We start from the raw sequence: 26824 nt of genomic DNA, 5'->3' as shown, positions 1-26824 counted from the left end.
ATCACCAGCTTTTTACACCATCAAAGAAGAGAATTACACTAATACTTTCAAAATTTAAATCAAGGCCATAATTATAATATGTATGGCGGGGGTGGGTGTCAAATCAAACAAACAATGACAGGTATTGTGTTACATTACAAAATCATGCGCTGTTTTTCCTATAAACATTCTACATATAAAATTCTAGTTATATAGCAGAGCTGTACCTACTGGTTGCTTCACAGATTGAATCCCATTCTTTCATCGAGGGTGACACAGCTGAAATGCAGGCCTTGGTTGGCAGATTCAAAGCACAGCATAATGATCTGCTTTAACAGCCTTTCTTCTCTGGACTTGAAATCATTCTTTGGGGTCTCTGGCGAGGACAGAGGAGATTACTTCAGCGCTAACGTGTTAGCTGAGAGAAGCTAGAGTGTTTATTGTGACAATTAAGTCTTTTGTGCTCCACAAGTGATACATTGTTGCCTACTCTGACCAGTTGGAATCAGGGTGTAATATCAGGGTAAATCCTTGGTACTGCGGAATGGGACTTATTCCGAGGCAGGAGGTAATTGGTAATGTACTTAATAAAGCAGCTGAAATATTGGTTCATAAGCTGCATTTGTATTCACTATAAATCAAACTTACTGATACTGTAGATTTTCAAGTGCCAATATGTATACTTGACTTATTGCAATTAGATTCCAGCTACAAACATTTACTATTCACATTATGAAGCAATTTTCCTGAAATGAGAGTGTCAGCTAGGAAAGTATGTAACACTGATTGCACAATAAATGTGTGCTTGAATACTTTGAAATACCAATCATTGTTTACCAGCTCCAGCTCGTATAGCGAAATGAATCAACTAAATTTCTTCAAATGTGTTTGTTTTTTAATAAAGCTAAGTATCAGTTTAAAGATCAAATTACACTGTCGCTGCTTTTGAGGCATTAAACATACAACACTGGCATCCGATCCAGGGTGTGCCCACCCCATGCCCTGTGCGTCCTGGCATAGCCTCCAGGCCCGACGTGTGCCTGCTGTGAGTAAGTGCTTATGGAATATGGAGGGACGTGTTCACAAAAACATCATCGGCGGAGTCTGAATTTGGATAACCAGGGGAGTCAGAGACCATAAATAAAGCAGAAAAATACTTGAGCAATCCCCCCCCCTCCACACGCAGGTGGGAGGACACCCATGAAAACACCCAGCGAAAGCACATTCCACATGCACACAGACAGACACACACAGGCAATTTTTGCACCCCCAACCCTGAAAATATGAGGCAATGCAAATATAAATGACCCTTAAAGTGCAAGACTGAGCCACCCACTCAAATAAAAGCTGAAATAATTTATATTGTTCATATTATGCAATATGCCAACAAAAATAAAATGTATGACCTAAATAGATAAAAAAAAAACATCCTTGAAGAGGATAACTATTAACTTAAAGTAAATTATTCAACAGGGTATTTTGTGTGGTTTGCAAAAAAACCCCAAAAAAAAAACCACACAGGTAACGCTGCAATACAATGACCAACACTAGAGGGAGCTCTGCTAATACTGGTGAGACATGCCATTTACCTTGGTTATAGCTTCATAATACCCCTGAATTGCCCCCCTGGTATGGAGACAAGCCAGCTATGCATTTCCTGAAATAGAAGCTTGGAGGGCTTTTTCTATAATAGTTAAAAAGTCCTAGAACATGTTTGAATATCATTTATTTTTTCTTTCTTTCTTTGTTCCTCTTTCTCTCCTTCTCTGCAAACGCCCAGCGCAGGTGGGCCACCTAAACAGTCTCCCAGACAAAGGGGACTCACAAAAAGGGAGGGGTGTCTGTTTCAATGACACATATCCTGAGGACATGGTAAGTGTACACCAGGGAAAAGTGGCAGGTACCACCTTTTGGTTCTTTCAAAAAAGTACATAAACCCAATACTTATAATCTATTGTCCAGACGATACTAATGTATGACCACAACTGTTTTAATACCTGATTTAACGCATAAGTAAAAAGTAATACGTGTAAAGTAGCATACCAGACTTTCAGACTTAAATTCACATGCAGGAAAAGATTTCCATGTCCCACCAGGAATGTGGTGGAAAAGGATAAGCTTTGGGAAGCTGTGGTTTGTCCTTTTCCATGGATTCGGCTATTCCCAGGACCTCCATCTCTCCTATTTCCAGGCCGCTCATGGAACACTTTCCACCTGCACTAAACTATCTAGTTCAGGGTCACAGGCTTTCAAATATTATCTCTGGGAAGAGATTTGTTATTGTGCTGGATGTTTCCAGTCTGACATCTCCATCTTTTGAGGTGCTTCTGGCAAGCTGCAGTGGAACGATATGGCAGGGTAGATACTTTGGTCAATGATGACATTGATGATGACGACGATGATGACATGAGTAGCATTGTAGGCGGGCAAGTCGTTCTGAAGACCACAGCTCTGGCAGATCCATCTGGTAAATAAGATGAGGTCAGCTGTGTAGCTTTGCCATTTAACAGAGGGGCACTTGGTTAAGGTGACTTATTTCACGGTGAAAAATAAATTCTTCAGATGAAAGCCAGGCGAATATGACGTCCTGTGAATGTGAATATTGTCTCCAGTTCTTTGCTGTTTCACATCATAAAGCACATGGAATGTAGCTCGCCGATTGTTGAATCTTTGCATTAAATCCATTCAGGAGCTTTGCTGCTCAGTCACTCGGATCGTACGGGGCTATGACCCCCCCCAACACACACACACACACACACACACACTATCACTCATCTAGTCCAACTACCTCAACCATGGGCCTATTCAGCAAACGATAAGAACTTGTGTGCTTCAGATTCACATCTTTCCCAGTCAATGGCTGTGTTCACAACAGAACCCGTTTGAAAGCACCTTTTGTCACTTTGTTGTGTCCTCTTGGCTGCTTCCTGGGCACATTAAAACATATTTTACAATGGGCACAGCTAAAGTGTTTATTTCCTAGGCCTAGGGAAAGATTTGTGTGTGTGTGTGTGTGTGTGTGTGAGAGAGAGAGAGAGAGAGAGAGAGAGAGAGAGAGAGCGGGTATACCTTACCTTATGGGGACACAATGTACCAGGAAACTGGTCCCCATAAGGGAAAACTCAATTTATTAAAAATCTGTGACTGCAATGGAAAAACTAGAAATGCAAAAACTCATGTATTTTGCTTGGTTACTTATGGTTATGGTTAGGGCTGGGCAGGGGTTAAGGTTGTCATAGCTAGCGTTAGCATTTTTCCCATAGAAATGAATGAGCGGTCCCCATAAGGATATGTTTACCCGATGTGTGTATGTGTGTGTGTGTGTGTGTAGGAACCTATGTACTTGAGATTCATATGCCATCATTTACTTTTCCATCAGAAAGGTAAATGATGAGAAGATGGTTGTAAAACTTCCTGAATATCATCAAGCTAATTAATATCATTAATGAGGTATCCTATCTGGATACATGAACTTCAAAATAAGTCTGAGTTATTTGTAACTGGTATTCTGCTGCACAAAAACACCATTCCACTACTAATGGAAATTTACAAACAACTTTCACGTCTTATTATAACAAACAACTTTTGTATTAACTTTGATCAAAGTAGCTGTTTGAACCTGTTGATCGCAGGCCCCTTATAAACTGCTATTGTGTACCAAAGGGCCGTTTTTGAGAGATGAGGCAATGACAAAAAAAGGCTTCATGTGAATGTTTGTGAAAGACAAGGGGAAATTTTCACCGGTGCATTCTGAGGCAGGGCGAAAAGTCAAGTCACAACGTGAGCCGAGCAAGGTGATCAGATCATCAAAGGGAATATCGTTTGCAAACAGGTCTGATGGAGGATCAAGGAGGATCAAGTTGCAGATGCAGCTGACTGACGTTATTTTAAAATGCAACATTTCTTTGACTCGTAAAATAATAGGTGTTAGACGCAGGGCTACATCTGAAGCCTTTCATAATGGGTAGGAAACATCGAACTTCTGAGGAATGTAGTAATAAAAGCTAAAAATGTTTGTTTACCAGTCACATATCACTACCTCCATAGCAGTCTACTGTACATTATGTTTTGACGCATCATGACATGGGGAATTCCTAATGTTCACAGTAGCATTAAAGCAAAGTATATGGCTGAACATGTATTTTATATCTTGTATTAAACTATTTAAATAGGTCAATCCAAAAGTCAGTCCATATCTGCTGTGTTTGTGTATAAATATTTACCTTTTATGGACAGTTTCAGGTGAAATGTCCCTACCATGGTGGGATACACAAAAAATAGGTGTTATTTTACAATAGAATACCTCTTTTAAAGTTTTTTTTTTTTATTTTCTTTTTTAAAACAAGCAAAATATGTAAACTATTTGTTTTAACATGTTCTTGATTAATTTATTACAAGAACTCCCCGTAAAGATTTGAATTAGGTACACAAATAAGTCTGCATTTATGTTTTAAGTTATGTTTATGTCTGAATGCTACGTAAAGCACTTCTACTCAATGAAGAGCATTTCATGAATGGGCTTTGGAAAGTATTTAATTATGAATCAATCTACTGTCAGTTGAATACTATTACCAACTTCATTGATGCAGTAAATATAACTCATATTAATAAACCTCATCTCAACGGACAGTATGCACTTTTTAAGTTATCCTTAATGTAACCTGTTATGTTTTAAAAAGATTAGAGGTGACTGGATATCAGTTAAAAATGCATTTTTTGTAATATTATTTCCAAATGTGTGAACTCTTAACTGAGTGGATGAAAATCATAGGATCTAAACACAGATTTGTGTTATTAGTTACGTAATATATAAATCACTGAATTTATTTATTTATTCTTATTATTTTATGCTAAAATGGCTTATTTTATTGGATAGATTCAATTACATCCGCAGCTCCTAAACACCCTTTCCTTTCAAACACCCTTTGATGTTTGAAAGTTTCAATTAGTGAGGCCTCATTTAGAAGCATTATGTCATAGTATGGAAGCCAGGGGAGCAGGTGGGGGTGCTGACGGTGCCCTCTGTGCATGATGGGAAGTCCCCCAACCTCAATTCCACCAGTGGATTTATGCATGCTGCTTATCTTCATTTCTTACAAGAAGCACCTGTCACGCCCACAGGGGCGGGGAAGCGCAGCGGCAGGCAATCGCCTCCTAATTAAGGGCGCTATTTAGAACAGACGCAATCTCTAAAGAATCGCGAAGTATTGTTGCCAGATCCATGACACGTACCGAGCATTTCTTTGTCCTCTGTCTCTCCTGCTTGCCCTGCCTGTCCCGTCCTGCCCTGCTGTCTCGTCTGCCTCCTCGACCCTGTCTGCCTGCCTGCCTGCCCTGCCTGCCCTCTTTGCCCAGCCTTCCCGGTCCATTCTCATCGTGTTCCCTGTCCCTTCGTCTCATCATCCCGTCTCTCACCATAGGATTCACCTTCCCAGCTTCTGACCTTCTGCGACTGACCCGACCTATCTCTTGGATTATCCCTTTTTGCTTTGGTGTACCTGATCTTCCCATTAAAGTGTTCTCCTGCATATTGGGGTCTGCCTCTTCCCTGACAGTGAAGCGCGACAGAATACTTCGCCGTAATAACATGGACCCCGCAGAGAACCAGAGGCTGCAGCAGCAGGTCAACCATCTGACTAACCTCGTCTCTCAGCTACTGGAAGGAAGGGCTGTGCAAGCTGATCTGCTCGCTTCTCCGCCCCGAGCGTTTGCCCCAGTGCCAGTCGCTATGTCTGAGAAGTACGACAGCAACCCAAACCAATGCCAAGCCTTCCTCATGCAGTGCCGAGTGTTTATTGAGGAACACCCTGAGCGCTTTTTGGATGAGACAGCCCGAGTTCAGTTCGTCATCTCGCTCCTCACAGGATGCGCATGGGATTGGGCCACTGCCCTATGGATGGATGACAGCCCGCTTCCAGACTCAGCACGTGAGTTTCAAAAAGCTTTAAAGGGGATTTTTGACCATCCAGCCGTCGGACACAGTCTTAGGGAGAGATTATTTGATCTCAAACAGGGAGCCCGAACCGTAGCGGAATTTGCGGTGTAATTCCATACTACTTCAGCGGGGCTTCACTGCCCGGAGGAGGTCCTCTGAATTCTTTACTGACGAGCTCTCAACCCGGAAGCACAGGACAAGCTGACATCACGCAGTGCCACCTTGTCGTTTGAGGACTACATTGGTCTCTCATTTGTCATTGAAAACAGTATCCGGGAGCGCCGCCGCAGACGAACCCGCCAGACGAACACTCCTGTACCATGTGCTGCCCCGGAAGAACCTGCTGAACCCATGCAGTTCGGATGAACCACACTTTCTACCACCGAACGACGCAATGCAAAATGGCGCTGGCCAGGGATTGAGCCTGTACTGTGAGGCAGCAGGACATCTCTTACGCTCCTGCCCTATTCGACTTCCGCGGCCTGATGCCCAGACTCAGGTAGGCACCTCCACTTTTATTGGGATCTCTCTGACACAAGTAACTGTTCCAGTAGTTATTACCTGCTCGGGGGAGGAACACCATACGCGTGCATTGGTTGAATCAGGTGCAGCTGGTAACTTTATGGACCTTGCTCTAGCTCGCACTCTTAAGCTCCCCCAACAGGCCCTCTCCAACCCCATCATGGTTTTAAGTGTCAATGGAGAGCCTATCCAAGGGGGACAGGTGTGCTATCACACGGAACCAATCAGGCTTCAGTTGGGGGTTTTCATGTGGAGTCCCTTAGCTTCTTAGTGCTTCCCAAGGCTAAGGACCCAGTGATCCTCGGACATCCCTGACTAAAACAGCATAACCCCCGAATCGACTGGAGCACGGGTGAGCTAACCGCCTGGTCGAATCAGTGTTTTCTTCGATGCATGACTGCCTTGCTGTGTCTCCTCAGTGGAGAGTCCCGAACCTGAGGACCTATCTCTGATTCCAGCTGAATATATGGAATATCACAATGTCTTCAGTAAGGCCCCTCGTTCCGGCTGCCTCCCCATCGAGAGCGTGATTGTGCCACAGACCTCCTGCAGGGGGCACCGCTTCCAAAGGGGGGGCCCCCTTTATATCCAAGAGGCGGAGACCATGGAAATGTATTTCCATGAAGGACTGCAACAAGGTATCATTCGCCCTTCTACAGTACCTCCTCAGTGTCGACCGGGTTCTTTTTTGTGAAGAAGGATGGTGGGCTCCGCCCTTGCATCGACTACCGAGCCCTCAATGCCATCTCAATGAAAAGACGGGAACCACTGCCGCTGATCCCATCTACACTCGAGCAGCTAAGGAAAGCCACCATTTTCACTAAACTGGACCTCCGTAGTGCTTACAATTTAGTACGGATTTGCAAAGGGGATTAGTGGAAGACCTCCTTTATAACGAATACAGGCCAGTATGAATATTTAGTGATGCCTTATGGGTTGGCTAACAGCCCCTCAATCTTCCAGGCCTTCATGTACACCGTGTTCCGGGACATGGTAAACCAGTTTGTTGTTATCTATATTGATGGCATACTGATTTATTCACCTTCCCTGTTTCAGCATATCTGTCATGTACGCCAGGTCCTCCAGAGGCTATGGGAGTATTATCTCTTCGCTAAAGCTGAGAAGTGCAAGTTCCACAAGACCCAGGTGCAGTTCTTGGGTTATGTTATTCGTCCAGGTGAGGTGGCCATGGACAAGCAAAAAGTAACCACCGTTCAACTATGGCTACTCCCTCGCACCGTAAAGGAATTACAGCGGTTCCTGGGCTTCGCTAACTTTTATCAACGTTTCATTCAAAATTTTTGCCAGGTGGCTGCACCCCTGTCCTCACTCACATTGGGTGCTGGTTCTCCACTGAAGTGGAACCCCGAAGCCTCCATCTCCTTCCAGCGTTTAAAAAACAAGCCTTTTGCTCGACCCCAGTCCTCCAGCAGCCATGCCCAGATAACCCCTTCGAAGTCGAAGTCGATGCCTCAGAGTTTGGGGTTGGTGCAGTACTCGTCCAACGACACCCGGTAACTGGTCACTGACACCCATGTGCTTTCTTTTTAAAGAAACTTACATTCACAGAATGCAACTACGACGTGGGTGACCGAGGACTGCTGGCGATGAAGTTGGCGTTAGAAGAATGGAGGCACTGGCTCGAGGGATCTCATCACCCCTTCCAGGTGTTCACTGACCATCGGAACCTCGAGTATCTGCAAAAGGCCAAACGCTTGAACCCACGCCAAGCCCGATGGGCCATGTTCTTTGCCCGGTTTAATCTTAAGGTGACTTACCTTCCAGGTAAGAAGAACACGAAAGCCGATGCTCTCTCCTGACAGTTCGATCCACCTGAGACTGCCTCTCCTGCCGAGACCATCCTGCCATTTGCCTGTTTCGCCGCGCCCATCACCTGGTCCCTCGAGGAGAACTTCTGACTTCTCAATGAATGCTCTACTTCTACACAGGGATGCCCTCCAGGACGGCTGTATGTTCCTCGTTTGCAACGGATCACCGTATTCAAGTGGATCTACACCTCCCGTAGCACTGGGCACCCTGGGGTTTCCACCACTCAGCATCTAGTGGCACAAAGGTATTGGTGGCCAGGCTGGAGAGCCTGTAGAAGAATATGTGGCCTCTTGTCCTGAATGCTCTCAATTGAAATCATCCAACTAACCTCCAGCCGGCCTGCTTCGACCCTTACCTATACCATCTCGTCCCTGGTCCCACTTAGCCATGGACTTCATTACCAACCTTCTAACCTCCAGAGGTAACACCGTCGTGCTCACTGTTGTGGACCACTTTTCCAAAATGTGTCGTCTAATTGCATTACTTAAGTTACCGAATGCTACCAACCTTGCAGAGATCCTAATCACCTGGGTTTTTTGTTTATATGGAATACCCAAAGACATCGTTTCAGATCAGGGTCCCCAGTTCACCTCCCATGTGTTCAATGTCCTTTGCCACAAGCAGAATATCTCAATATCACAAGCTGAGTCTCATGTCTGCTGAGGCCATGTAAACCCAATCACACGCATAACACCATTCCAGTGTGTTTTAGGGTATTCTCTACCTCTCTTCCCTTGGGATGCTGAATCCAGTGACATACCACAAGTAGAAGAGTGGTATCAAGGAGCCAAGAGGGTACGGCATTGTGTTTGATGAGCCCTCTGTGATCAAGCCATCCAACAGAAAACCAAAGCTGACAAACGGCGATGTCCCCCTCTGCCTTATCAAGTGGGTCAACACGTTTGGCTTTCCTGCCAGATTTATAGGACCCTTTGAAATAGAATGTAGGGTTGGTCCCAACACCTACCAGCTATTGCTCCCCAGGGTATATCGCTTTTGTCCTATGTTTCATTCCTCTCTCCTGAAGTCCGCATGGTTCAGTCCATCTCACCCCCCACCAGACATGGCGGTTCCACCGCCTCCCACCGTCCAAGACGGTTCTCATGTCTACCAGGTGCAAGCTTTTCTGGACTCCCATCGACGTGCAGGACACCTACAATACCTGCTGGACTGGGAGGGTTTTGGTCTGGAGCAATGATCCTGGGTCCCACGGTCTGACATCTTGGATCCGAACATGCTGGCGGACTTCCATTGGTTACACTCTGGAAAACCGGCCCCAAGACCCCGGGGTTGCCCGTGACGACCTCCTTGGCCTCCAGGAGGCGGCTATTGGGGGGGGGGGGGGGGGGGGTACTGTCATGCCCACAGGGGCAGGGCCTGCCTGCCCTGCCTGCCTGCCTGCCCGCCCTGCTTGCCTCCTCGACCCTGCCTGCCTGCCCTGCCTGCCCTCTTTGCCCAGCCTTCCCGATCCATTCTCATCATGTTCCCTGTACCTTCGTCTCATCATCCCGTCTCTCACCATAGGATTCACCTTCCCGGCTTCTGACCTTCTGCGACCGACCCGACCTATCTCTTGGATTATCCCTTTTTGCTTTGGTGTACCCAATCTTCCCATTAAAGTGTGCATATTGGGGTCTGCCTCTTCCCTGACAGCGAAGTGTGACAGCACCCATGTGCTCAGATCTGTTATTCCTAATGAATGCAAATTGATTCTTGTTGTGTCTAAACTGATTCATAGGGGAAATTTTCATGTTTAGAGGTTTCAGGTTAAAAGACATGTTATTTCTCCATATATTATTTTAGTGGAGCAAACACATTTACCCAATTTGCAACTCCCAGCTTAACCACACTCAAGCATGGTGTAGGATCACAGTATCTTGTCACCTAGGACTTGAACTGATAACCTTGTGGATACAAATTAGAATCTTTGATCTCTACACCTTTATGTTAATTGCACATTAATTTAGGAATACAAGTGCAATCAATCACAATTAATCACAGAAAACTGTAATATTTTTTTTATTTATCTGCTCAGCATATGTGGGGCCTCCTTCAGTACAGCTGGAAAAGCATCCCAGGAGGCCACCTAATGAAACTGGTATAGAGGAGAAAGTTCAGAAGGTTGCTGGTTCAAATCCCTGAGTTGGTAGAGTGATCCCACCGTTGGGCTCCTCAGCAAGGCCCTTAACCGTAATTGCTCCAGCAATTTCAAACAATAGCAGGGATCACTCAGGGATTAGAACCATCAACCTTCTGAGTCCTAACCCCAGAGATACCCCTCGCCCCATCAAATATATTTTTTTTGTTTAATACGAAGTTTTTCGTCAGTGCATAATTCTATATATGTTATTTTATACTTTTGATGTCTTTATTCTAAAATGTAGAGAATAATACAAAAAACCTTTCTAAGGGTAAATGTGTCTAAACTGGTACTGTATAATTCACTAAAATGCATTAGTTATACACACTGCTTATTTTAGTATATCGTTAATGAATTTTGACAATGATTTCAAGGAAACATCTATGTATCCATTTTCTGTAACCACTTGTCTTTTTCAGGGTTGTGGGGGATCTGGAGCCTATGGGCACAAGGCAGGGAACATCCCAGGATGGGGCACCAATCCATTGCAGGGACACTCACACACCATTCAAACCTATCCGCAAATCTCCATTTTACTGTGGCATGTATTTGGATTGTGAGACCAGAGATAACCCCATACTAACATGGGGGGGGGGGGGGGGGAACATGGTGGAGACTCAATCGCTGGTCCCTGAGGTGTAAGACAATAGTGCTAACCACTACACCACCATGCCACCCCTCAGGGTGACATGCAATCTGAATTTCCCAATCCAGAATCTGTGAATTATGGCTGGTATGTAAAACACTCTGCGTCAAGTATTAGTTAAAAACCAGCTTAGAATTTGGAGGTCCCCATCTGGTACCACTAAAGTTCTGAAATCAGGTGACAAAACCCATTAGAACAGTTGGTAACACTATATTTGAGGAGACATGAATAATGTAGTACATGCTTACTTAATGCATTAATTAACAAGTAACTAAGTGCCTGTTAAGTACTGATCCCATGTTCATTCATCATTAATTAATCATGACAGTTCACATATTTCAGGGGGAAACCTATATTAGTTCATGATTTGTTCTTGAGTAGTGAATGAGTTAGGTAATTTTTGCCCTTTCAATTCTTACTATTATTAACTAATTAGTTAACTGTTAACTGATATAGTTAACTAATATATATGGAATACATGAACTGTCATGATTAATTAATGATGAATAAGCATGGAATCAGTATGTAACTAATACTTACTTACTGGTTAATTAATGCATTAAGCATGTACTTCTACATTATTTATGTTGCCTCAAGTGAAGTGTGACCGAACAGTCTCTTGGGAGAGGTACAAGCAGTCAGATATTCCCTTTTAGTTGTTGTTTTGTACTTCAGCAACCAGCAGGATTAACACCAGGAAACAAATGACCACTTCCAGTGTTAACCAGTCATGGCTGTTCCTACTGTGTACAATAAGGGTGAAATCTTACCCTGTGATTTAACTCTTATGATATTTCTTCACAAGAGAGCCCTCTGAGACACATAACATAAAAGTACAAGTGATTTTTGACACAAATGTGAATTCGGCGATTATAGTATCACCTCTATTCTTCCAGCGAAAAATATCTAGGCATGATGGCAGATTTAGTGAAAGCGTTTCCCAGCTTGAAACCTCTTTAAAGGCGAAACCACAAGTACTGCCCTCTTCAAAGAGGGAGCGCTACTGTCTCACAAAACATGTACTGCTTGGATTGAGGCTCGTCTGTCACGGTGGACCTGCCTCTCTGCTGAAAGTCGCTCATTTTACTTGATTTCCCCTCATTGGACTGATGCAGCATGGAATGTACAGACTGATTCTCATCTGGCAATTCAAAGTTCTCTTCAAGGGCTTGATTGATACCTAACAACTAAAAGCATGGCTAGGCTTTAAATGTGATATTTACTACAAGGACCATTTAAAGGGATTACACAGACACCAATGGATTCTGCCAGAAGATACAGAAGAAGGATTGTTACTTATTGAAGCAGTTCACTTTAGGCTTTAAGGTTTTAAATGAATACATCATCCAGCGTTTTAACATTCTCTTTAAAAAGAAAAAAATCAGAGTGAGTTCTGTGAGTTGAAGATAAAACATTTTTTAATAAAGCATCTAAATAGCTCCTCTCAAAAGCTGTTGAAATGCTGAAGTGTTTGCATTTTTCACCTTAACTATGATTTTAATTCTTTTATTTAATCTGTTCCAATAAGTTGTTGGGAAGAGATTTCTCTGACACTGTAATAACAGCTGACTCAGTCCAGTAAAGGTCAAGGGTCATTTCATACGCATCACCATTAAACACTGGGGGTATTAATGGACCTTAACAGAAAGTTCATCTTATTAATTTGGACTCCATTATCAAGCAAAACCACACATATTGTATTCTGCTGTATTCCGATCTAACTGATTGCTGCTTAATCAAGGTGCTTTTTCCTGTTCATTCTTTACCCTGTGTTTACTTTTACTTAAATATGTATTTCTTTATGTATTGTTAATTTTACAGTGCATCCATATCTGCATGTACAAAACCCAATTAACATTCACTGACACACAGGGCTTGATAGCAGAAATTTTCTCACCAAGTCAAATATGCTATATCCCCGTGGGATATCTGACTACAGTAATGCTGGTTAAGCACGTTGCTTGAAGGTACAATAGCAGGAGCATTCCTGAGACCCTTTCCTATGACATGGACATCAGACCAGTCATTTCTCCACCACAGTGCCAAGCCACTCAAAAGAAAACATCTGACAAAGTAATGACTATAATAAACTGCACCTCTATGGGCAAATTAATTCACATTGAGAACTTCAGAACTTAAAGTCTCAGACATAGCAACTTCCTGAGAAACAAAAGTTGCATTTGTACGTAAACTGGCCTTAATGGACCATAATTTAGGAAGACTAGAAGCATTGTGGAAGTATTGTATGCACAGTACAATATGTTAAAATGGCTTTTTCTTGGAAGTGAAAAATAGCTAATGACTGGGATTAAGTTCCCTGCGCACAACTGCTGTATTAGGGTGAAAGCATTAATGGTTGGAAAGGGATAGACTTTACTTTCCTGAGTTTTCTCCCATTTAAACTACCCTCAGATTTACTAAGCTGGCTACCATTGAAAGGCTACATTGTTTCATTGTGGTTTACCATAGTGACAGGGGCAGACATAGCTTTCAGTGAACAGATAAAAGCAATGTATTTATTTTTTTTCTAACGATATAGATGATATTCCCCATGAAACTGATATTGTAATGTTTCAAGTCTAGAGAAATAAGTTTAATTTGCAGTGAAATTAAAATATAATTGCTGTATTTTTATTTCCAGATTATAGTAATTCAACAATTTACATCAAGGGAGTTTACCCAGTAGTGTATGTGTAAAACATTTTTCAGAATCCTATTCAATGGATTTAGTAGAATCAGATGCGAATGAGCTTTATAACAGAAGTGTGGCCATGGATTCAGCAGAATCAGATGCGAATGAGCTTTATAACAGAAGTGTGGCCATGGATTCAGCAGAATCAGATGCGAATGAGCTTTATAACAGAAGTGTGGCCATGGATTCAGCAGAATCAGATGCGAATGAGCTTTATAACAGAAGTGTGGCCATGGATTCAGCAGAATCAGATGCGAATGAGCTTTATAACAGAAGTGTGGCCCACCGTCAGCCTGGGTTTGATGGATGCACTGAGCATCATTATCACCCACATGCAAACAGTTTGTCGATGGCTTGTAAGTCAAATGAGGCTTGGTCATTAGGCACAGAGCTGAGTGCGTCCACTGAGAAGAGGTAGGTAATCCGGTACAGCAACTTAGCAGGTTTTGCCTTTAGTCTGCTCTTATCTACCTCTCTACTCATATGACTTCCTTTACTCTTGTGAGTTCCAGCTTGTCCACTAGCTCTCATTGTTTTTGGGCGTTCTTTCATATCTTTTTGAAATTCCTACATTTCCTTTAGAATTAATGAAGCATCCATCCATCCATCCGTCCGTCTATCTATCTATCTATCTATCTATCTATCTATCTATCTATCTATCTATCTATCTATCTAATATCCCAGTGCCCATAATTGTTATACATATATACAGGTCCTGATGAACGGGTCCACTGCATAATAATTATGTGTTACTTCCACACTCCGATTATGGATTGGGCTCAGACGAAGATTACGGCTTCTGGAACACCATCTTCCTGAGTAGTGATATAGGTGTCGCAAGAGCTACAGTAGGTCAGTACTACAGTAAATTCAGCTGTGACATGGAGGCAATGATGAGTTTGTATAGGAAGGCGTTCCTGTTGTGCGTGAAAGGCGATACGGATGCAGCATGTGTTGTTTCCTGCTATCAGAGCTGTTGTTCCAACAAGGTCTCGGTGTGTGTGATTCCCGTTTGTAACATGGAGGATGCTTGCACTAATTCAAAAACCAGTCTGTGCTGTGCTGTAACATACAGATTACTAACTGGAGTGGTAGGTAAGAAAAGCTGATTTCATATATCTTGCAGACCATTATATGGGTGCTGCCTTTATTTGAGGATGGTATTATGGTTAGATTCCTTTAAAAGAACTTCAGCTTTTTGTAACTTAGACAATAAATGGTAGTGAGCCAAGGGTCATTGGGTCTATTTAGCATTCAGCCTTTTAACAGGCTGAAGATATTGAAAGTATTGATTAGTAAGGATCAGTGAATGGACGTGAATGGTAGCCAACATGGTATTTAATGATTTCTGGGGTGATATGAGAAAAACTGAAGGCCTACTTCCACCTCAGATGTATTCACTTAGAAAAGAAAAGAAGAATCAGGGAATGCCATGTTTGAGGATAGGAACAGGTGCTTGCGGGTGGCTGAAGATCTCAGAAATGTTTCTGTCTTCAGAGTCTACTATGGAGCAGGGGGGTTCCAGCTTGGGAAGAGTCAATAGTTATTCATTTAGTTTTTGAACGTGTTTTCAGTTTAGTTTCAAGTATTTTGCCAAGCTTGCATTGCATTGCATGTGAGAAACTGGACAGTAAGTGTAAATAAGGCTATGGAGAATTTAAAATGAGTCTATGAGTCTACAAGCAGACCAGTAAACACACTGAAATGCCTCCTGAGACAGTTTGGATGTTTCAGTAACGAGTGGTATTCAGGTTCATTTTGAGGAAAACCCATCACTTGTTCCCTGCCTTGTGCCTGTAGTCAGAGGGGAGGTGGCTTTGCTCCACAAACAGACTCAATATACTCCACAAAGGTACTGTATAGGAGGCAGGAGCACTGACTAAATTTAAAGCTACTGGGCTAGTTAGGTTACACAATCTCCTTTGCCCTCCTGGATTCCATTAATCTGCAAATTAGCATTTTACATTAGTCAATCTGAGCAAATAATACCTGGTTTGCTTACTCTGGGTTTGACATCTATACATAACCCTAGAAGAACTATGTATTTAATTTTTAAAGTTAATTTTCATTCTTCTCACATTCTTAAAAGTTGTAACGCCTCAGAAACATACACAGTAATGTTGCATTGATTTTAGTTGTAGTCAGAATTGATGGGTAATTATGAAATGGTTCTGAACATTGTATGCTGACAATCGGAAATAATATACAGGTATCATTTCCTAAAATAATAGGGTTGGCAACCCTTAGTTAGCACATCACCATCTTCTGGGAGTTCATGATTTAGCATTTGAGAAGGTATCTGAATTTAACAGGCCATGCCTCATGCAATAAAAATGTGAAACTAAAGTTTTTTTCCACATTCTGTTTAGTTTTTGTTTGTGCTGAAGTGGGCATTGTTGTCACGCTGGGTGAGCGAGCGAGCCGGGAAACAGGCGAGGCAAGCCGAAAATGCAGGTAAACGGGGTTTATTCGGGCAGACAGGACCAAGACAGCGACAAACATCAATGACGGATCTGGGGAAGACTGACTCAGACACGGACTAAATACTATAGACAAGCCGAAACAACAAGGAACAGCTGGGCACGATCGGGAAAGAACACGTGGAGAATGAGGGGGCGTGGCACACATCAGGAGCGGACGGAGCGGATCATGACAGAACCCCCCCCCAAAGGCGCGCACACCGGGCGCGCCTGGGAGGAGGCGACGGACGAGACCGGGGAACAGGACCTAGAAGACAAAAGCAAAACGTCAACGAGACACTGGAAACAAGACTGAGGCACAGAACAGGAACAAGGACCAGAAAAACGACATGACCTGACACAAGACAGGGAACGCAGACAGGCAGATCAAGAAAGGAGACAGAGAGGGGACAGAAAATGAAGGAACAAAAGGGCCGGGAGTGAACACGGGAGGCACAGAGGGACGAGAAAAGGCAGGACGAGCAAAGGGACCAGAAGGGAACGGAGGAGGCACAGAGGGACGAGGAACCGAGACAGGAGGAACAAAGGGACGAGGAGACGGAACAAAGGGAGGAGAAAGAATAGGGCGAGCTCGAGGGAACCCAGGCGGGCGAGGGAAGGCAGCCGCAGGGGCCACAGGTGGAAGGGAGACCGGAGCAGGAAGGGACCACACAGGGGAGACAGAGACAGACGTAGGGACCGACAAAGGACACAAGGAGGGAGCAGGAGGGAACACTGGCGCAGGAGGAGGCGTAGCCGGAGCCAGGGTAGTCGCCCTCCGACGCCCAGCCGAAGTGGGAGGGCCCGGAGGCGGCCGACGAGGCGCCGACGGAGGGACCACAGGAGGGCGACGAGGCACCGGAGGGGGATCCGGAGGCGACAGCCGAGCCGGAGCCGTAGGACCCGCAGGCAGCCACCGAACCACGGCAAGGGGGCGCACGGGCGAGCCAGGAGTCAGGGTAGGCGGGACCAGGGACCGACGTCTGTGTCCCCGTCCCTTACGGGAAACAGACAGGCGCGGTCCTGGGGTGTGTCGGCCTTGCTGAGGCAAGGGTGAGGGAGTCAAGAGGGAGGGCAGTGTAGGGCGAGCAGAAGTCAAAGCCTCCGAAGAGGCAACAGGAGGGGCAGTCAGAGCCGCGGGCGTGGCCGCAGGCGGGGCAGCCAGAGCCGCGGGCGTGGCCGCAGGCGGGGCAGCCAGAGCCGCGGGCGTGGCCGCAGGCGGGGCAGCCAGAGCCGCGGGCGTGGCCGCAGGCGGGGCAGCCAGAGCCGCGGGCGTGGCCGCAGGCGGGGCAGCCAGAGCCGCGGGCGTGGCCGCGGGCGGAGCAGCCAGAGCGACGGCCTTAGACGGGGCCGCGGATAGAGCGGCGGCCTCAGGTGGGGCCGCGGGCCTGGCTGTGGCAGCGGGCGGAGCCGCGGGTGCGGCCGGCTGGACCGGCGAGCAGGGCTGGGCCGGCGAGCAGGGCTGGGCCGGCTGGACCGGCGAGCAGGGCTGGGCCGGCTGGACCGGCGAGCAGGGCTGGGCCGGCTGGACCGGCGAGCAGGGCTGGGCCGGCGAGCAGGGCTGGGCCGGCGAGCAGGGCTGGGCCGGCTGGACCGGCGAGCAGGGCTGGGCCGGCTGGACCGGCGTGCAGGGCTGGGCCGGCTGGACAGGCGAACAGGGCTGGGCCGGCGAACAGGGCTGGGCCGGCGGGACAGGCGAGCAGGACTGGACCGACGAACCGGGCTTGGGCGTCGGCAGGACAGGCGAGACAGGCACGTCAGGTGCCGGCGGGACAGGCGAGACAGGCACTTCAGGTGCCGGCAGGACAGGCATGACAGGCAGTTCAGGTGCCAGCGGGACAGGCGTGACAGGCAGTTCAGGTGCCAGCAGGACAGGCGGGACAGACGCTTCAGGTGCCGACTGGACAGGTGAAACAGGCACTTCAGGTGCCGGCAGGACAGGCGGAACAAGAGGGAGCGCCTCTGCGGCTACCGTGGACGCCTCAGTCCCTTGGCCAGTAGGGGCCGCCTCGGGGGGCGCCGCAGTCACTCGGCCAATAGGGGACGCCTCGGCGGGCGTCTTGGGCGTTCGGCCAGCAGGAGGCACCTCAACGGGCGCCGCCGTCACGCAGCCAGCAGGGGACGCAGCCATTATGCGGCCGGCATGGGGCGCCTTCGTGGCTACCTCGGGCAAGCAGCCAGCAGAGGGCGTTGCCATAACGCGGCCAGTAGGGGGCGCCGCCATCACACGGCCAGCAGGGGGCGCCTCCGTGGGCACCTCAGGTAAGCAGCCAGCTGCAGGCGGTGCTGCAGGCAGAGCGGCGACGGCAGTCGCGGGCGTGGCTGCAGTGCCGACAGGCGATCCGAGCTGGACCGATGAGACGGGCGGGGCCGGCGAGCGGTCCGCAGGGGCCGCCGTAAGCAGCGCGGCAGCATCAGCAGGGGGAGCTGCGGGCGTGGCTGCTGGTGAGCAGGGCAGGACGGGCAGGTCAGGCGAGCAGGGCAGGACGGGCAGGTCAGGCGAGCAGGGCAGGACGGGCAGGTCAGGCGAGCAGGGCAGGACGGGCAGGTCAGGCGAGCAGGGCAAGCGACCAGCAGGGGCCGCCCCAGCGAATACCTCGGGCAGAGTGGCGACGGCCGGAGCTGCAGGGGGCGCTTCAGCAGACACCCGGGGCGTGAGTCCAGCAGGGGGCGCCCCGGCAGGCGCCTTGGGCTGAGCGGCAGCCAGAGCTGCAGGCGGTGCCGCAGGCAGAGCGGCCTCCTCGGGCGTGCGGCCAGCAGGGAGCGCCTCTGCGGGCACCTCAGGCGTGCAGCCAGCAGGGGGCGCCTCTGCGGGCACCTCAGCAGGTACCTCGGGCAGAGCAGCGGCCTCAGCGGCTGGTGCTGCAGGCGGTGCAGCGGGCAGAGCGGCGGCAGCAGCAGCAGGCGGTGCCGCGGGCAGAGCGGCGACAGTAGCGGCTGTTGCTGCAGGCCAGTTCGGAGCCGGCGGTGCCGCTGGCAAAGCGGCGGCAGCTGCGGCAGGTCGTGCCGCGGGCAGAGCAGCAACGGCAGCAGCAGCAGCAGGGACCACAGGCAGGGCAGGCGGGTCAGCAAGAACAGGCGGGTCAGGCAGGACAGGCGGGTCAGCAAGAACAGGCGGGTCAGGCGTAGCCGCTGGCAGAGCGGCAGAAGCTGCAGCAGGCAGCGCAGCCGCGGGCAGATCGGCGGCGGCCTCAGCAGCAGCGGGCGGTGCTGCTGGCAGGTCCGGAGCCAGCCGGTTGGCGGCAGCAGCCGGCGGGGCCGCGGGCAGGGCGGCCGTAGCAGCAGCGGGCGGTGCCGCGGGCAGCGCGGTGTCAGCATCAGCAGGCGGTGCCACGGGCAGAGCGGCGGCAGTAGCAGCTGGTGCTGCAGGCGGTGTCGTGGGCAGGGCGGCGTCAGCTGCAGCAGGCGGTGCCGCTGGTAGAGCGGCCGTAGCAGCAGCCGGTGCTGCTGGCAGGTCCGGAGCTGGCTGGTCCGAAACAGATGCCAGGATAGGCGCCGGGCGTGCATGCACTGTCCCTTTAAGGGCCTCGGGGATCCGGGGAATAGCGTCCCAGACGGCCCGGGCCCCTTTAAGGGCTAGCCGCGTACCCTCGAAGGCGGCAGCTGCCCGCGAAGGTTCCTTCGCGGTGGCTGTGATGTCCTCCGGGGTGACGGAAAGAGGAGCCGGAGAGAAAGAGCATGCCCTCAGGTAGATCACCGGTTGGGCTTCCGGGGACCTCTCCTTACGTCTCTTCTTCTTTCTCCGGCCATGGCAGGGTTGAGGTAGGGCTGTCGCGGAGAGGGTGAGCGGCTGGAGCCGCCTCTCCGTTATCCTCTCATACACCTGCCGTAGATTGTCGCGCACGTCTGCCAAGACGTGCGCTTCCGTGAGCGGGGTGATCTCCTCCAGAAGAGTCCCGCTCCGGCTGGCTAAGTCCAGGGACACAGGATCCTCCTGGATCTCTGGTTGGGACAGCCAGTATATAACCTCTTGTAGCAGATCGAGGCGTTGGTCCTTGATCCGCGGAGGTTCGTCGAGGAGATCCGTCATTCTGTCACGCTGGGTGAGCGAGCGAGCCGGGAAACAGGCGAGGCAAGCCGAAAATGCAGGTAAACGGGGTTTATTCGGGCAGACAGGACCAAGACAGCGACAAACATCAATGACGGATCTGGGGAAGACTGACTCAGACACGGACTAAATACTATAGACAAGCCGAAACAACAAGGAACAGCTGGGCACGATCGGGAAAGAACACGTGGAGAATGAGGGGGCGTGGCACACATCAGGAGCGGACGGAGCGGATCATGACAATTGTTTTTTAAGTTTAATTTTGTTTTTGTTTTTTTGCAAACTTTTAATTTTTTAATTTTGAGAATATTTTTTCCACTGCTGCTTTTCATTTTTGAGCTGTTTTGTTTGATTATTATAACATTGTTCCACACTCTTAAATAAACCTAATCAGGCTGAACTACAAAGGGTGAAAGTGTAAGCTTTTAATTGTCTAAACAGGCTTAGCGATTGGCAAACGTAAAAGTGCAAAATCCATAATCAAAAGGAACAACTTGATCAGAGTAAACCGGGACTACCAGGAGTTAACTAGGTTTTGTTTTGCACTAGGAGACTGAGTAACTAACTGGATCGGACCCAAGTTTTGACCCAGAAGTACTGGCAGCTGAGAGAACCTGCACACTGTTGGGGTCATGACACATTGATGACAACCTGTTGATAAATTAAACCTTTAAAAGAGAATAAAATGTGTAAAAGGACTGGAATGAGCCAGATTATTTAAAACAAGTTTTAAAATCCATCCTTTGATGAACATTTGAATTGAGAATGTAGTTGTTATAAGGCTGCAGTAATGATGACAAATTAGGATTGAGCTTTATGCTCACATTCAAATGTTGCTTAAGTATCTCAGTTTTTTAGTTGGAAACTTGTTGTCTTTCAGGCAGACAATCCCATTGGTAATTCCCCACAGTGTTACAACACTACAGAACTAGGCCATAAAGCTTATTACGTTTATTTGCATAAATTTATTTATATAAACTATATACTTGAGTACTGAGATTATACTTATTGTATCATATAAAATGAAGAATGCAGTGTTAAATATTTCAACTAATCATAAAGACTTTCGGAAGGCATCCAGATCTGTTTGTATTAATAGAATGTGCACATTTTTCTTTTTTCTTTATTTTTCTTTTCTTTTCTTTTTTACTCTAGTTAGCTTATGTTAAACAAATCAATAGATGAGTACTGAACTTAGCCTAGACCAATCTTTTGGTTACATAAAGATTCAATTAACAATTCTGTCAATAAACCTGACAGAAATGTTAACAGATAATGTGCTTGTAATATGTGTTGTATTTAAAAGCTATTTCAATTACGCCAAATTCTTCGAGTATGTGTACCACAACAAAGATTTTAAAACTCCGCACGCAAACTTTATATGATGAGGATTTTACAATTATAATGAGTAGCTAAAACCCTTATAAATAATTATACATCTTACAGGGCTCCAGGAAGGAGCTACAAAGTCTTTCTGTAGAGCTCATGATAAAAAGCAGTACCCGTAAAATCTCTTATCAGGTTAAAAGCAGGATAGAGGTATTAGCTTTTCTCCATTTAGCCAATCTTGGCCTGATTCAAATATTTAAAAGAAAAACAACACATTGTACACAGAATAAAAAAAACTCTTCCTTGCTGGTAACCTGGCACCCACCTTTGATTGTTAATCATATTTCGTTGCAGTGTTTACCTTTCAGGGCCCTTTGCCATTCGTGTTTTTGGCACAGAGGACACGGTCAACATTCATGGGGCTGCCCCCCCCGAGCAGTCTGTCTCCATGGCAACGTGAACTTGTACAGCAGCCAATAGTTGGAGATGTGTATCTGTTTTGGATCATGAAAACCCCTGATTATCTTCCAGGTCTGCCCTCCGATGGAGGCCTTGCACTAAGTGCTATTATTTAGCCCAGCAGAAAGGTTCCTTTCTGTCAGCGTAACTCAATCACTTAAGAATGTGTTCTCATACTTCTGGGATACAGTATCATGACACATCAAAAACCAAAAAAATGATACTGTCAAAAAAAATCTTCTCCCCAATAATATGATAATGAAAATGTGTTTCTATGCCAGAAGAGTGATCTGCTCCCATGCGATGGGACATTCTGAAAGAAAAAATTATATTGAGTGAGGCGAACTCGCACACAGCACCATAATTAAGATTCAAAGCCACTTCTTGCCACTCCTCCAGCTTGCTGTCAGCTAATCCAGCCTGAACACCTATTATAAAAGCAGGCTTATAATAACTGAAGAAAAATGATGCATAAAGACTACTGTGTGAATTTTTGCCACAGACATGTAAGCACACCACCCATGCTCAGTCTTGGGCCAATACCACAAACCAGAAACGAGTTCAGATGAAGCCGTTGAGGAGATGGACAGCTGGGTGGATGGACAAGCGGAGAGAGGAGGTCACATTGAACCCACTGTCCTCCAGGGTCTGTCTCATCAGAATGGATGGATCCATAACTCAGAGGGAGCTGCTGGCTCAGAAGTGACAGCTCTGCTAGTCGAATGAAGCATAGCTTTGAACTTCCACAAATTTTGGTGCTGGTCTGCTCAAATGTATTCCTGTCTCATAAATAAATAATCAACAAATTTTTTGCTGAAATTACCATGTTGCTCGTATTCAGTTCAGACCAAACTATATCAATATTCAGACTTTTTGCTATATCGTAAACCAGCAACCCCTCCACTTCTCCCTGAAAAACTGGAATTTTACTTATTCTTGCAAAATCAAATTTATGAGGTGTCTCACTCACGCTAGAGTTTTCGAACGGCATTGATGTCTACATCAACAACAGAAACAAAGTAAAGTACACTGAGCAGATAGAAATGTAAATGTTGGGGGATAAAACAGGCCCGTATGCATCTTATAAAATGAAATTTATTTTTGGTTCTTAAATTTTTTAACTTGGAACATGGGTACTCAGATTTCAGCAAATTCCTTTGCATTTCAGACTGAAATACAGCCCGAATCCATGCCGTTTTTGATAACTGAAAAATATTTTTAAAAATGAGAATATGTATAATTGGTCAGCTCAGTGGGCAGCCCCAACACTGCAGATCTCATGGGCTGCAAGGTCCCATATTTGTGTGCTTCCTCCCCCAGAGAACTGAAGTCTCTAAAATGCCTACATCGTATGAATGTGTGTTCCCAATGATGGACAGTCATCCCCCCTCCGGGATGTTCAACTGTCATATGACCTGTGCTTCCTGGGATTAGCTCCAGGGTCACGATAATCCTGTGTTGGATAAATAGTTGGAAGATGGATGGATGGATGGATGGATGTTTTTTGAAATTGTCCATCTATTCATCTGTTTTCTATACTTGCATGTTCTATGCAGGATTGCGGGGGTCAAGAGCCAATCCTGGAGGCTACAGGCGCAAGGCAGGGAACAATCCAGTATGGGGCACCAACCCATTGCAGGCCACACACACTCACCATTCACTCACACATTCACACCTAAGGGCAATTTGGTAACTCCAATTAACCTTTTCATGTTTTTGGACTGAGGAGGGAAACTTGAGAAACTGGAGGACACCCCACGACTATGTCTGAAAAGCTAACTATGATATAAAAATAACTGTAATGCTTAATTTTTTACATTATTGAAGAATCAAAATAGGAGAGATATAGACTTTGGTGGCCTAAGGTTTTTTTTTTTATATATAATACATAAAATGAATTTCTAAAAATTCCCTGCTTGACATTCTTATCGATATTGTCATTAATCTGTCATTCATAAGTGTAAACGTTCCGTGAATCCAATTTAATGCCTTCAGCGTGCTGCTAATTCACAAAAGTTCCACGAGTAAGTGTATGCCACAGATTTGTGACTGGCAGGTCACAAATTTGATCATTACCTCTGTACCCATCCTGTTTATCAGCAATATTGGATGCTACTGTGAGGATTGTTTGGAAATCAACTTTACAGCTCAGCAAACCAGATCTGAATTTGGGGATTCGGGCTCTGCCATCATATTGTGATATTTGTGCATTTGTTTTGGAAGCTAATCCACTCATTTTAGAGTAGATTTGGAGTAGTATTTATTCTTTGGCATCCATAGACAAAAGTACGGCCACTTTTCTGCTGTTCGCCAAGGTAAATCTTTGAATCCTTTGTTGAGATCTGATGAGCATCACATGGCAGTGAGTCACCAGTTTGTGTTGTCTTATAAATAAATGTGTTCATTCAAGCATTTTGATGCACCAATATTAAATGAAGTCAGCGTCAACACAGCAGTTCTAGTGGAGCTAGAAACCTAAAACCACTGGATGTTTTCGATAAACTGTCTTACCTGAGATTTATTTTAGCAGACACACACATTACCCCGATGCTCAAATCTCTGTTTGTGATGTTCCTGTAAAATAAATGTCATTAAGGAGACAGATTAAGGAAGTAGATCTTTGCTTGCTGTTAGGACTGCATACAGTTAATATCGTGTTGCTGTGCTTTGTTTTTACATCGGTATTTATTTTTGATTAAACAAAGCCACAATTCTGCTTACATAATAACTATTAATGAAGTGCTGTCAGAAGCTAGCAATGCTTCCTGCCGCACCAAGGTCATGTGGTTCACATAATGAGATGTCTTAGGCTTATCCATGACAATAAGTCTTCTTAAATTCCTTCATGTCTTTGTTCATCATGAGCTCTTAAAATTATGAAGAAATTTTACTTGACTTAAATTATAGGGTTCTGCAATTCAGCTTCCTCTTAGAACATTGAATTGTCTCTGCCCATTGATAATTTATAATTACATCTAACCCTTAGTTATTATAAACATGGCCATTCAGGGGCATTTCAAAGCAATTATATCTAACTCTGCCATTAAAACAAATATTATCTCAACTCACACTATTATAATTTAAGGAAATTAATCTTTGGGGTATGGAAATCAGAGCGGTACTGAACTACTCTGTGCGAATGCACTTTAACCTGCATTTTCATCACCTGGCTTAGGTGGGTCTGACTGCAACAAAGGATAATGGTTCTGATGACGGATAGTAGTGCTGGCTTTCTGTGTGGCAAGCAGTCTGTACGTGTCTGACTGTTGCAGCTCTGAACTGCAGGGACAGATAACTTCACCAACCCATATTCTACCCGTTTGTTCTGTTTTAATCCAAGACTTTGGCTTGGTTACCTATTCAATGTTTTTTTTTTAAAATAATTTCCCTGCTTTACTCTACTCTAAGCAGGCTTTTCTCCATAAGCATGGCAAAGAGCTTCTTCTTGTGTCAAAGAGCACTACAGCACCTTGTTAACCAGAATAAAGAAAACAATACACGTCACAATAAAAAGGCCTATTGTGGGCTGAGATCTCAGAATGAATAATGCCTTTGAACAGTAATTCTTTAATGCTTGTTCCATGCGAGGGAACTAAAACAATAGATTCCTCACATTTTTTTATAAATGGAATCAATTGCTTTTCATATTTTGTGGAAAAGCCTTTAATCACCGTACATCTGGATTCTAAACATCTTTAAATATCTTCTCGCCCATTTAATTACTCCTCTTAGTTTGAGTTAGTTTCTTAAAACAATGTTTATTTAAATTTACTAGTGTACTATTGTTGCTTTTGGGATGCAGTTTTTAGTGTCTGTAGCTCATAACATTTGCAGATCCTCAAATGAAATAACGCAAAAACACAAACATCTACACATCTTATACACCAAATCGTCAGACATTTAGCTCAGCTGCACATCCAATATTTACGGTTTACTTTATGATCTTGGCAAATGTTTTTTTGTGTAAACCTCGAGTTGTGGCTTTCTGTGAGGAAAGTGAATAATTAGAGAAGGGTTTCTTATGCTGTAATCAGCACCTGCATCCCCGTGCGCTGCTTCCTCGCCTCGCCGAGTCCGCCATGAGCTTTCTTTATGGGTTTCCCCAGACTTGTTCTTGCAGGAGCTGGGAAGATAAACATTGCAAAAATGCCAGCTTGCCGTGGGGATGTTTGCGGAATGCTTGTGTTATGTAGTAAAACTTGATTTTATGGTCCTTTTTTAATTTGATGTTCTTTATAAAGGATGGCTCACAGTAATCACTATAAATCACCCAACACGTTTTGCCAATTTTTACATGGAAAAAGGGATTTTGTGCATTGTTTACCAAAACAAAACAACAGCTAAACCTACCAGCTGAATGTAGCTAAACTCTTTCTTGGACAGACTGCTACAGGCTGCAAACATTTTGGACATGAGTGGAGATTCTAGCTATACCTCAATCTGTACATTTTTCTCCATCTGTACATTTCCCCACGTTTCTGTACGACTTCCTTTCAAAATCTATGCCCCCCATGCTTGACACTTCTGCCCTCAGCTGCTGAACGCATTCCTCAAAAACTCCGCATTGTTTTGTACCTGAGCAACAAATCAGCTTTGGAATGCACGTTGTCTGCTGTAAATGGATTTAGGGCAATAAATTTTCGGGATGTGAGCAATGGAGAGAGTTTCATCATGATGAAGAGTCGGGGCTTGTTTTGAAGGGAACAATGTCACTGAAGTAATGAGCTGACTCCAAGTATTTGTTATTACAAAAGGCATTTTTCTTCTGGAGGTGGAATCTTCATC

The sequence above is a fragment of the Paramormyrops kingsleyae genome, chromosome 8, assembly GCF_048594095.1.
Source record: "Paramormyrops kingsleyae isolate MSU_618 chromosome 8, PKINGS_0.4, whole genome shotgun sequence".
Classification (NCBI taxonomy): Eukaryota; Metazoa; Chordata; class Actinopteri; order Osteoglossiformes; family Mormyridae; genus Paramormyrops; species Paramormyrops kingsleyae.
The sequence above is the reverse complement of the archived record's forward strand: the minus strand, read 5'-3'. Positions refer to the sequence as shown.